The 12,962-nt window shown below is 47.8% G+C and overlaps 1 long non-coding RNA gene across 1 annotated transcript; it reads left to right on the top strand.

Annotated features, from left to right (window-relative positions):
- The first annotated feature begins 105 nt into the window (after window positions 1–105).
- LOC106738029 (uncharacterized) lies at window positions 106–11,494 on the top strand. The gene is made up of 2 exons (XR_009462005.1): window positions 106–979; window positions 8,979–11,494. It is a non-coding gene; the product is annotated as an uncharacterized LOC106738029 (long non-coding RNA).
- Window positions 11,495–12,962: the final 1,468 nt, after the last annotated feature.

Here is a 12,962-nt window from a genome sequence, read left to right as displayed (position 1 = left end):
GTAGGAAGAAGGTAAAGCCACGTCGGGGGACAGTTGACAGACGCGTGATGAGTGACGTCAGGCAGGCGGAGCGAAGCTTAGCTGATCACGTGTTAAGCCGGGGCGGGGTGAGGCAGTTGGCGCCTTTTTTGACCCGCGCCAGTGCTGTCGGGATTCAGCGGCGCTGGCGCTATTTCCACTGCTTTCCCCTGAGCCTTTTGGCCTCATCTGCATGGAGAGGCTCTCGAAGTGCCATACAGGTGCCAGGGTGATGCTGCCATGTTTGCTTATGTGATGGTGTCCAAGCCACCCTTGCCATGCCACCCAGCTCTCCTTGCAAAACAGCGTGAGGCGCACGTGTGTTGCCATGCACGGTGATGTTTCCAACACAAATGCCCCTTGCACAGTTGTCGTCAGTGAGGCACTTGGCGCGTGTGCAGCTCTTTGACTAGGTGATACCCCATCACCACACCTGTGAAGGTTGCTATAATGCAAAACCGTCCACTCGGGAGCTGCTGCATGGTTATTTTTTAGCTCAGGGTGTCCCCCCATAACATGCTGTGGTTCCCCTCTGCCCTGCTTTCTTTTCTCTGTCAATTATTATTCTAAAAAGAGGTGCCCAGGGAAAGGCGGTGCTGTAGGATTGGCATTTAGACCTGCTGGAGTGCCCCAGGGAAAGAAAAACAGCACCGCAATGCTACCTGATGAAGTGACAGTAGGCTTCACTGGTGAAAGTGTTGGGCAAAAGAGCACAAAATAGATGAACAGAAAGTTTAAAGCTGTACGGTGAGACCAGAGATTTCTTAAGACTGGTGCAAGTGTATCTTAGCCCCAGTAGGTAAGAAGGAAAACATCCACGACTGCAGAAGTTTCGGAGAAAGGAAGCTCACGGAATGAAGACGGGATGGAACGAAGCTCATGGAATGAGACTCCGGAACATGTTGCTGCTACGATTGGTTGAACCTTCACTCAGACAAGAATAGTTTGCCTTTAAGAAAGGGTGAGTGACTACACATGCAATTTTTATGATTGGCAAGTGTAATGAAGCCGTTAAAGTAATATCAGGAAAGCTGGGCTTTATGGGCTTAGGAAAAGCACATAATAAATTAGGTAAAAGAATACTCTCACCTGGGCTGAGGAACTTTGATGTGACCAAGAATAAATGGCATATATACAGATAATTTAAAATGATGATTTGACCTTACACGAATGGCAGATATGAATGATCTTATATGAGTGACAAATCCTCTTGAAGTTAGCATTGAACTGCATTAGGGGTTGGCCCTGTTGTTTACAATATTGCTGGAGATTGTCAGCAGCAAGATCCTCATGGGAGATGGTGAGATGCTTCTGTATCGGGGGCTGGCAATTATTTTGGTTGGAGGGCTGCTTACTGAGTTTTAGCAAGCTGTCAAGGGCCTCATGGGTAGCCACACCCCTTGACAGGTGCCCTGACACCTGGTCTTGGACCAGAAGTCCTGCCCCTCTAACCCCTGACCTTTGCCACCAGAAGTCCTTCCTCTTGCCCTTGAAAATACTCCTTTCAGCAAAGGTTTTTGCCATCTTGGAACCAGAAAAATACCAAATTATATTCTAAAAATCAAACATCTATAACATTCATTAATTTGATTTAAAAAAAAAAATTTTTTTCCTGATTTACATGTATTTGTGTAGTGTACATGGAGGTGATTGCACAATAGCTTAAAATGAAGTCTTATTCTTGTATATTGTGAAGGGGGTGGGTGTATACATGTGTGGGTATAGGTTTTTGGGGGGCTGGTGTGGGTATGTGGGGTGTGGGAGAGGGTGTTGATGTGTGGATGAGGGTTTTGAGGGGGTGGATAGCTGTGTGGGGTAAGGGAGCATCTGGGTGTGTGGATACATGGGGTGTGGGTGGTCACAAGGATTGTGGGGGGGCTGTATGGGAGGGTGGGTGGCTGAGGAGGGCTGTGGCATGTGTGGAGGGAGAGGATGGCTGTGGTGTGTGGGGGGGTGTGGGTGTTGGGGTTAGTATGTATGGCAGTATGAGGGGGTGTGTGGGTGCATGTGTATGGTGGGGGGTGTGTGGGGCTCTCTCCCTGCCTCATTGTGCATGCGCACACACTTTGTTCCATGCATGCGCTCTCTCTCTCTCTCTCTCTCTCTCTCTCTCTCTCTCTCTCTCTCTCTCTCTCTCACTGGTGCCCACCCGCTTGCTGCCACTCACCCCCTTGCCTGCCACCATCCTTTCCCCATTTTCCTGCCTCACCCGCTGGCTGGCTGCTCCGGCATCATGTGGTATCTGCTTGCACCGCCAGGACTGCAGGACTCAGAAGGAGCTGGCCCAGCCTTGAGGACTGGGGTGATCACCCGCAGTCCTCCCCTGCCTCCCTTTTTCTTAGCTGTATTTCCTGGAGGGAGGCAGGGTACAGCCCCATGGTCACCAGACCAATAGCCTCTTCTAGGCAGAGGCTTCCAGTTGGAGGTGGGGCCAGGCGGGTCTTGCTGCTGTGGCTGCTGGGTCCTGCCCCCCTAGGTCTTGCCACTGGCCCTTGGGTCATCTTTGACAGGCAGCCAGGGGCAGATAATTAATTTTCTAAATTTTTCAGGGGCTTCGCGGGCTGGATAGAATGGCTTGGTGGGCCAGATTTGGCCTGTGGGCCATATTTTGCCAGCCCTTGTTCTATATACAGGTGGCATATCCGTAAGAATATTCTATAAAGAAGACTCAGAGAAAATGGGGGTTATGCATCATTTCTGATGATGACAGATAAAAACTTTTCCATATTTGTTTTGATTGTGAGTTCTCATATGGCTATAGAGTCCAGGTTTTATGAAGAATGTTCTTCTACATACAGTTTGAAACATGTAAGATACACCTGTCCCATATTGGATCGGCACTGATATGAGGAAAATTGAGAGCATCAGTAATCAGCTTTTTTTGTCTGATGTGGCCGATAAATGCTGTGTGCATGCATGCAGCTGCAGTGCAGCTTGCAGGCAGCCAGGAGCGCAGCCTGGCAATGTGAGAGCAGCCAGGTCTGGCTGGTAAGTCTGTTGTGGGGGAAGGGGCAAGGTGGGAGGGAAGGTGTGTGTTGTGGGGCAGATTGAGGCCTCCGTGGTGAGGGAGAGAATGGGAGTAGGGCTGGGCAGGGGCAGGCACTGCCAAGCCAGGATGGGGCAGGTAATGGGACGGAGCTGTGGCTGGTTCAGAGGGTTCGGGGGTGGGAGGGGGTGGCTCCTGCCACTGCATGGACCCCAGGAGAGCTTGGGGGTGGGGCGTGTGCCCCTGGATCTGTGCATGGGGCAGGTGGTGGTGGCACTGGGAGGGAGGGTTGCAGCCATCCTAAAATTCGCTGTAGCCTCCGCTCCCAGCACTGCTGCCATGCACCCCAAGCACAGCCCAGCTCCCCCTCCACTGGGAAGAGCCCAGCACTGCTCTAGCCTGCAGTGGCAACCCACCCTCGCCCTGTGCACAGATCTGGGGGCACACGGCCTCCTGGGGTGTGCACAGCGGTGGGAGTGCCCCGCACCACCCTGCCCTTGCTGGGCAGTGCCTGCCCCAGCCTCAGCCCTACACCCTCCCTCACTGCAGGGGCCTTGATCTGCCTCTCCCACGCCCCTTCCCTTCCCCCACCACAGACTTATCAGCCAGACGCCTCTCTCCATGCTGCAGGGCTGCATATTGGAATCAGATTGGTATCAGCCAATATGGCTCGTTAAAAATTAGTCATTGGTATTGACCCAAATTAGTGTATCCCTACTTAGATTGACCTAAAAGTGGTTCTCTCCCATGCTTCATTTGAGCTTTCTTTTCTTCTGCTAGCTGGGTAGAGAGTTATTGCAAATGTAATTAGACTACTCTGAATAAGTTTTCACTACTCTCTTTCTCATACATATCCTGGTCCCAAGTGTCAGTGGAAATACCGCATTATTTTTGTTTAGACTTTAAACCGTTTAAGCTGACCACTATGAGATCATTTACCAAACTTAACTGACCATAGAAAAATACCTTCTTTTGTAGTCTAGTGTCACGTGTTCAGACTAGGTGGCCAACTCACCTCAACTGCATCTTTGCTATTATTTCTTTGCCAGCCATATTTGGTATTTTTAGGACTTCAGTATATGGTATATGCTGTCATGAATTTTCATGATCTTTCATAGATAAGTTATATATAAGTGACTGAGTTATCTAATATGGTAAATATATGCAGTACAGATCTCAAATGTGTACAGTTATGGTATGACTGTTGCCTTATAGACTTCAAATTTTGCTTCTATTTTTCCTACAGCCTTAGCTGGAGCCTTCCAAAAGACCTGCTTAACCATCTAAGAACATTGTAGCAGGGCACTAAAATGTGCCTGCTCCTTTAAGGGCAGAAGCCGCCTGGCCAGGGAGCTGCAGGTTGCCTGAGCAACAGCCTAATGGGATAATTGGCCAGCACCTGCAGGCAGTCAGATGACCAGAAGGAGGCAGGGCTCTGGGAACATATAAGCTCAGGGCTGGAGCTAGGAGTTCCCCTCTCTCTGGGGAGACTGCCAAGGGAAGGAGCATGGCATTAGAGAACTACTCAGAGACATTTAGTCGCCTGCTTTGCTGCTTATAAGGACTAAGGCTGTAGGAGCCTACAAGGTACACAGGACTAGGGGACACTATCCTAGGGTGGAAGTTTTACCTTCTTAAAGGGGCAGACCACAGTCTCCATTAGTATTGTTGTGTTGTAGCCCAGAGGCCTATGTTTGTGTTATTATTTTACTGGGGGTTTTGGGATGAGGTTATAAGGGGAGGAGGAGACCTCATTGGTGCCTAGTGGGCGGGGCACCCTATTGTGCAGAGCCCAGCACCAGAGTGGCACAGCTATATGGGCTGGAGGGCTCAGTGCCAGTGGGGTGCAGAGGTTGGAGGCCAGTGAGCCTGGTGCCAGAAGGGCATAGCAGATACAGGGGCGGGAGGGCCCAGTGCCAGAGGGGCGCCATAGACTGGGCCATGGAAAAGACCTGGTATAGGGACAAAGTTCAACTCCTAGAAAAGGGCTGAGGGAGTCAGCTATTTGTATTGCATCTGCAAGGCATGGGGTGTGGTAAAGGGGAGGATTTGGAGCCACTCAATTAGCCCATAAGGCTCGAGGTGTCCCAGGAGGCACTATCTGGGAGAAGGACCTAGCGAGGGGTCCAAAGGCCAGTACAATCTAGTAAGGTTTAGTGGGACTGAGGGCCATACAAAGTCTTGGAGGCAGCCTCCCTAGTGATGATGATGATGATGATGATACCTACAAGGTGTGGTGGGCAAAATAAGTAGGTATCCTCGGGGTGGAGTTGGCCTGGTTAAGGGTCACTGGGGAATGTCATGGCCACCCCTCAGACCCCCATCTGCCATAAACATATTACTTGATCTGGTGCTTCTCAGATTGATGAATTTATCTTCTGCAGGTAGTGGGTCACTATCAATAGTGATGTAATAGACAGTAAATGAATTTTACCAGGAACAGATTGGTACATTGCTTCCATCTTCTTAAGACTTCTAATGAGACCAGAATTCTTATGCAGCCCTCAAAGTGGTCAGTGATGACTTGGAGATCCATCTCTGTGTTGGCAAAGAGCAGTTGCATGCAAACAAGAGTTTTCAAAACCGTTTTTCATGGGTCTTAGCTTTGGACTGTAGGGAGCAAAGACTAGTTTATCATCCATGCTAAAATGTGTGTGTAATATAAATATATGCACACACGCACACTAATTCATCTAAGCTTCTGAAGGTGCATATACGTATATAAAAAGGCACTTAGTAGAGTGGGAGTTAGAATATAGGATAAGGGTTGAAGTCATCCCCAACTTCAATGGCTTCTGCCCTCTTATTGTTGTAGAAGTAATAGATTATCTGGATAAACTTTTTGGGGCAATCTACTTTGGCTAATAATTTCCAAAAGTCTTCTGTTAATTGTACCAAAGGCCATTATGAGATTAACAAAGGCTAAATAAAGAACCAGATTTTTTTCTTAGTACTTTTCCTAGAATTGCCTGATGGTGAAAACAGTATCAGTAATGTGGTTTTAAAGAAGGTAGAGCTTCTATCAGGCAAGAATACCTCAGTTATATGCTTGACAATGATTTAAAACAGGGCAGTCCAACTTGTGGGGGGGGGGGTAGGGAGCTGCAGTCCTATGAGTCACTTGCTGCACAAGCCACACACTATGAGGGCGGCTAGGGTCCCCCCTAGTGCTCAGGCACGCCCCTCCCCTTGTTGCAAGCAGCTGCATGCCATCCATGGGCTACCAGTTGGACAGGCTTTATTTAAGTGACTTCACAGTTATGGTTTGTGGTAATTGGTATATTACCATATTTTCTTGAATCGAAGATGACATGCCTCCCCTGACCACATAGGGAGGGAGAAAAAGTCTCATTTTAGATTCAGGTACTGGCATATATTTTTTTATATGAAAAGCTAAGAGGCTGTTAGAGTTTCCTGAGATGTGGTCATAAGAGTCTATGCTTATGAACTATTTCATGTGGTATTTGTGTAGTTTGGTCAAGATAGTGTAACTGTCACAGCCTTGGGGGAGAGTTTCTCCTAGCAGACTATGCACTAGACTGCTGCGTTGGATTCCAGTCAATTGGATCTATGTATTTATTTATTTTTTTTTAATTTACAGTGGAGTGTAGTACTGTTTCTTCCCTTGGCCTACATGGCACATTTCTGGGGTACAAGCTTCTTGTCCATTACTCTTTCTTGGATATGGGGCGGTGGAGTTCAGTTGCCCTAGGCCCCAAGGACAGTGCTGGTGTGTCAGTAGCTTAAGCACAGCAGCCTTTCCTAAAATACTAACCCCATGGAGGTTCTGTTCATGGGCAGATCCAGGATTTTGTAGAGGTGTGGAAACAGTGACCTGTGCTGCAGAGGTGGCTGCATCCCCATTTCCCCTCCATATACACATCAGGGTGGGTAAACTGTGCTGCAAGAGCAGCATCTAGGGATCTTTTATGTCCCTCAATCAGGTAAAAAACTTCCTTCCCATCTCCCTTCCTCTCTGTGCTAAGCAGCATTTTCCCTCCCTTTCCCTTTAGCATCACCTTCCTCTCTGCCTCTCAGCTTGCCTGCCACTGTCCCCAAGCCACCCAGGCATGGGGAGAGCCCCAGAGCTACTTCTGCCCTGCTTCAGCCAGGGCTGCATGGGGAGCACAAGAGTTGGCTAAAGACAGGAGTGGCAGTGGGCAGGTTACTTTCTTCCACACCTGCTCCTGAGCTGGCAAGGAACACCCAGGGGGATTGGGCAGGGAGAAGGAACCTGCCCACTACTGCTGCTGCCTCTGGCTGTGCCCAAGTCCATGCAGAGTGGGCAGGAATGCCTCTGGAACTCACCCTCCAGGAGAGCTGGAGACTGCAGTGGCAAGTGGGGGTTGGGTGGGTTAAGGCAAGAAAGGGGCTGCGGAGCATAGAGGGAAAAGGGAGGAGGGATTCTTACTTGGTTTGGGGACATAAATTGCATAGGGGAGGCACAGGGGGCATGTGCCCTCCCAAGATTGGCCTTCACCAGTGGGGGAGTGGAGGTGCCAAGAGAAGTGCCACTGGCACTTCTGGGGTTGGTGATCAGCTGCTGGTGCCCCCAGACTCAGGAGGCACCAGTCACCCATGTTCGGGGACTTAGGGGGAAAAAAAACCCCTTGACTGTCACTCCTATGGCATGATCTGAAAGGGTGGTGCATCTGCCCCACTGCACCCCACATCTGTCCTCCCTATCTTTGTTCGCAGTTAAATTCTTGGGAGCATATAACAGGTAACAAACACGTTTTGCATAGGATTCTAAAACAAATTATTTTTTATTTCAGCAATATGATGAATATAGAAGTCTAGACAAAATAAGAAAAAACTATATATTTTCCTGCCTCCCTTTGCTTAGGACTCTGAAACATTCTTTGAGCTTAGGTCAAGTCTATCCCTCTGTGGTATCTGAATACTTCTCATTCTTTGAATTGTCAATCCGTTTCTCTGTGCTTTGACTTTGGCTGGTCCCTTACTTAAACTTCTCATAGGATAGTGTACTTGTGTATTCCTGCTTCCTGCCTCAGCACTTCTTTTGTGGCATTCCAATGTATATGTTCCCCACACAATACTTGTTTAATTGTTCTGCTGATGATTTCCACTTTTTTCCCTGCTCAGAAAAGGTTCTTAAAGTAAAGGGTAGGGGGTGTAAATTGTATCTTTTGTACAGCTAAAAAGTTTAACAAAATGCTATAGCTTCTTTAGAAAACATGATACATAAAATACAATGAACAAAAATAAGGCCAGTTTGAAAACTGGAAGGTTAGAGAGGGGGAAAGAGAAGGGGAATGACTTTTATGGGTAAGGCCAGCATTAGGTTGGTGGGTGAAGAGGTCAAAGAGTGAAGGCAGAGTGAGGGAAATAAATGAGAGGAAGCAAAAGTGCAAGAAATACATTGTTTTACTGTAGGAGGAAGACAACATACAGCAAGGATGTCAAAATTGAAAACTATCTGGCCTGTGAGGGGCCAGTCTGTAGGCCAGATTGCACACGTGGACCTCCCCCACCCCATGTTGGATCCATCATATGTGGCACCTGTTCTGGCTGCTCAGGGAACTGTGCTTCATATGGTACCTACTCAAGCCAGTCTGGGAACCATGCTGCATGTGATATCTGCAGGTGTGCATCCAGTCCCGTACCAGCAGGGCAGCTGCCACATGTGGCGGAGATCCTAGAGTGGCTGGAACAGGTGATGTGTGTATTGTGCATCCCGGGTTCTGCCTGTGAGGTTGGGTTGGCTCATGCCACATGTGCCTGTGGGTTAAGTCAGACTCATGGATGATGGGTTTCTACAGGCCAGATATTTGACACCCTTGGTGTAGAGGAACAGATGGAGATGAGCAAAAGATTATTCTAGGTAGGAAGAAAAAGTGAATGGAATTTTCAAGGGATTGAAATTAATGTATTATGGACAGTTGTAAATAATTTTATCTAAAATACCTTTCACTTTAGTTTAATTCTAATTTTTTTTATAACCTGGAAATAGGTTCACTCTACAACTGCTGGAGGAAGGAATGCACTTCAGGTATGCTTTTATCAAAGAACTGTCTGCTTCCCAAAGTATGAAGGGATGGCTTCTTCCCCAAGATCCTGCATTTGGAGATGGCAATAGGCTACCATTGGTCTTCCACAAAGGCTCTGAGGGTGCCTGTACACAAGCCTAGAGGCTGCTCTGAGGCACTATAATTACAGCATGTATTTATGCATCAGCATCCCAACACTAAAAAATGGTGGTGGAGGCACTTTATCTAATGCTCATTCGACAAGCTTTATCTAAAGTGCCCATGCCACCATTTTGAAGTACAGGGATGCTGATAAATGAATGCTCTGGGTGCTTTATTTAGAGTGACTCTTGGAGCCTCCATAATGAAAGCATGCCCCCCGCCATGCCTGCTCCCAGGGCACATATGAAAATACCCTCGGATATTGAAGAGAATCTTACCATTTGGAATCAAGAAGAGAAAGAGAAGAAGATTAGTAAAAGGAACTGCTGCTAAGTCCATCAATGACATGCTGAATATGAAGGCTTTTACAGGTATTCATAATGTGTACTCTGCTTCTTAAAGAAAGAAATAGCTCAAGAGTCACCAGACAATTCAAATGGCCTAATGACTGCCTGAGTGCCAATTAATAGTCTTTATTGTAATTAAATTGTTTGATGTAAGAGAACTTAATACATGCAAAAAAAAAGGAACACACAGTGAAAACAAGAACACGACAGGCATGCATACTGTATAAACAGAAAATGTTTAAAGATCAAGATCATCTTTGGGTCCAGTTTCTCATAGTATATAAGTTGTCATTTTTAAGCTACATAGAAAATGAGAATGAAACAACAGATTGGTTTATTCTACTCTACCTGAGCAACAAACAGATTACAATTAGGGTAGCTTCTATTTTCCTTTTTGCGTCTAAACAACACTTAGCTGCAGGGAGCAATTCTACCCTGTAGTAGAGATATGTAAGTGTATGCATGTAGTTTGAGCATTTACATGGCTATGTACACATGCCCATTCTAGACATGTATGAGCATCCAAGTTCAGAAAATGTATACAAGCAGAAACCCAGGGTTCCTCAGGAGGACAACCCTCCTGTGTTTTATTTCCAATAGCTGGATGGTTAGGGCACTTAACCTAGGAAGCTGGATTCTAGGCCTCCCTTACTCTGATTCCCCAGAACATTGCTTGAACCACTATGCCACAAGCCAGGTATTACCCAGTGGCATCTCTGACAATCCCTTGAAGTTGACTTTCAGGACAGCTGAGGGAGGTATGTGGAACCTGGGTATGTGTTTTAGTGAGAGATGCTAGCTTGGAAGGGCACAGGTCCCTGTTTCTAGCCTTAACATTTGTTCTTGATTGGCTAAAAATTTCAATTTGCATGAATGACCCTTTATTCAATAACTATTAAATGCAAGGGACAGTGTCTCAGCTTCAGAAGGAGTCTGGATAATGTAGAGCACATGTGTGGTGGTTAGAATGCTGTTCTGGGAAGTCAAGAGAGATATAGGTTCAGACTCCTCTGAGAGAGGGGCAGAGAGGGAGGACTGATAGCCCTGCTTCTCGGGTGCCCTAACCTCTCAGGCAAGTGCCCTAACTTGCTGCAATTTTTCAGGACTTATGCTCAGGTATATGCACACATCCATATGCTTACACATCCACAGCATAAAGTGAGGGACAAAAACAGCCAGGTAGACATCTAGAAGAGTGACACTAGGATGCACAAAGGGAGACAGAATTCTACCCATGTGTAATGATTGCTTCTTGGCGTTTTGGCTAAGATTCAGCATCTGTTCTTATCACTTTAGTGTCCCATATTTTCATTGTCAGCCACTTGGGAACATAGGACTGGAAGGGGCCTCTCTGGATATTGGGGGCATGTCCAGACGAGCCTGCACGTACATCTTGCAGCATCTCAAACCCCAAGCAGAAGGCTGGAGACGAGTGGGGGAATGAGCAGTAGGATGGAGACAAGCAGGATAATGCTTCCAGCCTCCTGCTTGTTCCCCTGGAGACGAGCAGGAGGCTGGAGACAAGCCCCTGGAAATAAGATGAAGACTTCCCCTGCTCTCCAGCCTCGTTCTCTACTAGTGCCGGTGAATGTGTGTGTGGGTGGGGCTGGGAGAGCAAGTGAGTGGTGCGGGGAATGATGGGGGGGGCACAGGGGGAGCAAGCCTCCTGCTTGTTCTCCTATTCTCTCCAGTCCCCTGCTTGTTCTGCTTCTCTCCAGCCTCCACACTTTCATACAGAGGACCCACACTTCCTAAGCAGCCTCCACACCCACAGTCCTGCCACACCTACCCACACACTGACTCGCATCCCCCCACTTCTCACCCCCTACTGAAAACCCCCTATCCCCCCCATCACACACCCACAATGTCATAAGGAAACCAAAAGCAAACATTAAAACATAGATATTTAGGATTTATTTTATTATGATACTAGAGACACTAGTTGGACTTCCAAATTTCTTTAACAGTGTAAATAAAGCAATAAAACATTGGCCATCTGATCAGTCTCTCTCTCTCTCTCTTTCTTCTAATTTTGAAAGAATGTGGATTTGGGGGTATTTTAAAAGTGAATTTGAGATGCTGCTTCAGCAGTCTAGCTGATACATGGGGCTAGTGTCCCCAGATACCAAGTGGCTGAGCCTCAAGAACCTGAAGGCAAGTAGCCCTGAGCTGCTGGCCAGGGCAGATTTTTATACTGCTGGAGCCAGCACAGGTGCTGGCCCTATGTTCTAGCTGCCCCGCCACCCCGGGCTGCAGATCTAGGAGCAGCCAGGCAGGGTTATTTTGCCCCAAGTGGCACCATTCACCAATTGCTCCACAACAAAGTGCATGTCTGGGCATGTGTGCTGAGGCAAAAAGCCCCAGCTCAAATTTGCACCGGTTCTATTTGAGCTGCTGCAAGCACACATGCTTGCATATGTGGATGCACCCTGAGGGTGTATATGCCATTTGCTGTACTCAGTCTACGCTCATGTGGCTTACTTTTGCCCAGTTGGGGTGGGGAAGGGCAGGAGGTATTAGGATCATAGGGATTCAAAACCAGGGGTGCCAGGCCCACACATGGAGGCTGGGTCTTCAGTACTATCCCACAGCTGGTCAGACACCAGCCTCAGCTCAGTTTGGTTCCTTCCATAGGGATATTAATAAGGAGTCAGGTGACCAAAGAGAACCTATAAGGACCACAAACCCCTGATAGGAGAGTTATAAAAACCCTCCTACTTCCTGTGGGACATGTCCCAGCAACATTGCCTGTGTGTGTGCTCCTTGGACATCTGCCCTGCTCCTGTTTGTTCCTGCCTGATCCCAGCCTCACTACAATCCCTGGCCCCACTCTGCTTGGATCACCTGGCTCTTATCTCCTTCCTCCCTGACCATAATATTTCCTCAGCCCTTGGCCTGAAGAACCAGACTTCCAAGAACCAGACCAAATGTTGTGACCCTGGCCTGCTTACGGTAATTTGGTGAGTGACTGCCTACAGCTCATTCAATCCCAACAGTTTGCTGGAACTACCAAGGCACCCCTGGGTCCATGACCCCCTGGGGATATGGCTCCCACCTAGATGGCCCTGTTCATGGAGGATTTGGTAGCCTGTTTAGAGGAGCTGCACTCCTGCATTAGCTCTGCAGGCCCAGAGTCAGGCTATACAGACCCAGGTGGTCACACTACAGCAAGAAAATGCTACCCTGAAGCTATACCCTGGATCACCTGCAAGAGTTGTGGCTCCACTTGTAAGCACCCTTCCAGATTTCACTGATCTCTAAGGCTCCCCTGCCAGAACACTTTTTTGGAGACCCAAGTTTTGGGGGTCTCAACCAGTGCTAGCTACTACTTACCGTGCAGAGGACTAAGTCCTGTGATATGAGCAAAGCACAATCTCCCACAGTACTTGCCAGTCTGAACTGGATGAAAACCTTCCTGACACAAATTTGGTGATTGATTTGATCCTAAGCAGAAAAGCA

This window comes from Alligator mississippiensis, chromosome 4 (genome assembly GCF_030867095.1).
Source record: "Alligator mississippiensis isolate rAllMis1 chromosome 4, rAllMis1, whole genome shotgun sequence".
NCBI classification, from domain to species: Eukaryota; Metazoa; Chordata; order Crocodylia; family Alligatoridae; genus Alligator; species Alligator mississippiensis.
Note: the sequence above shows the minus strand (reverse complement) of the source record. Positions and strands in the feature narration are given on the sequence as shown.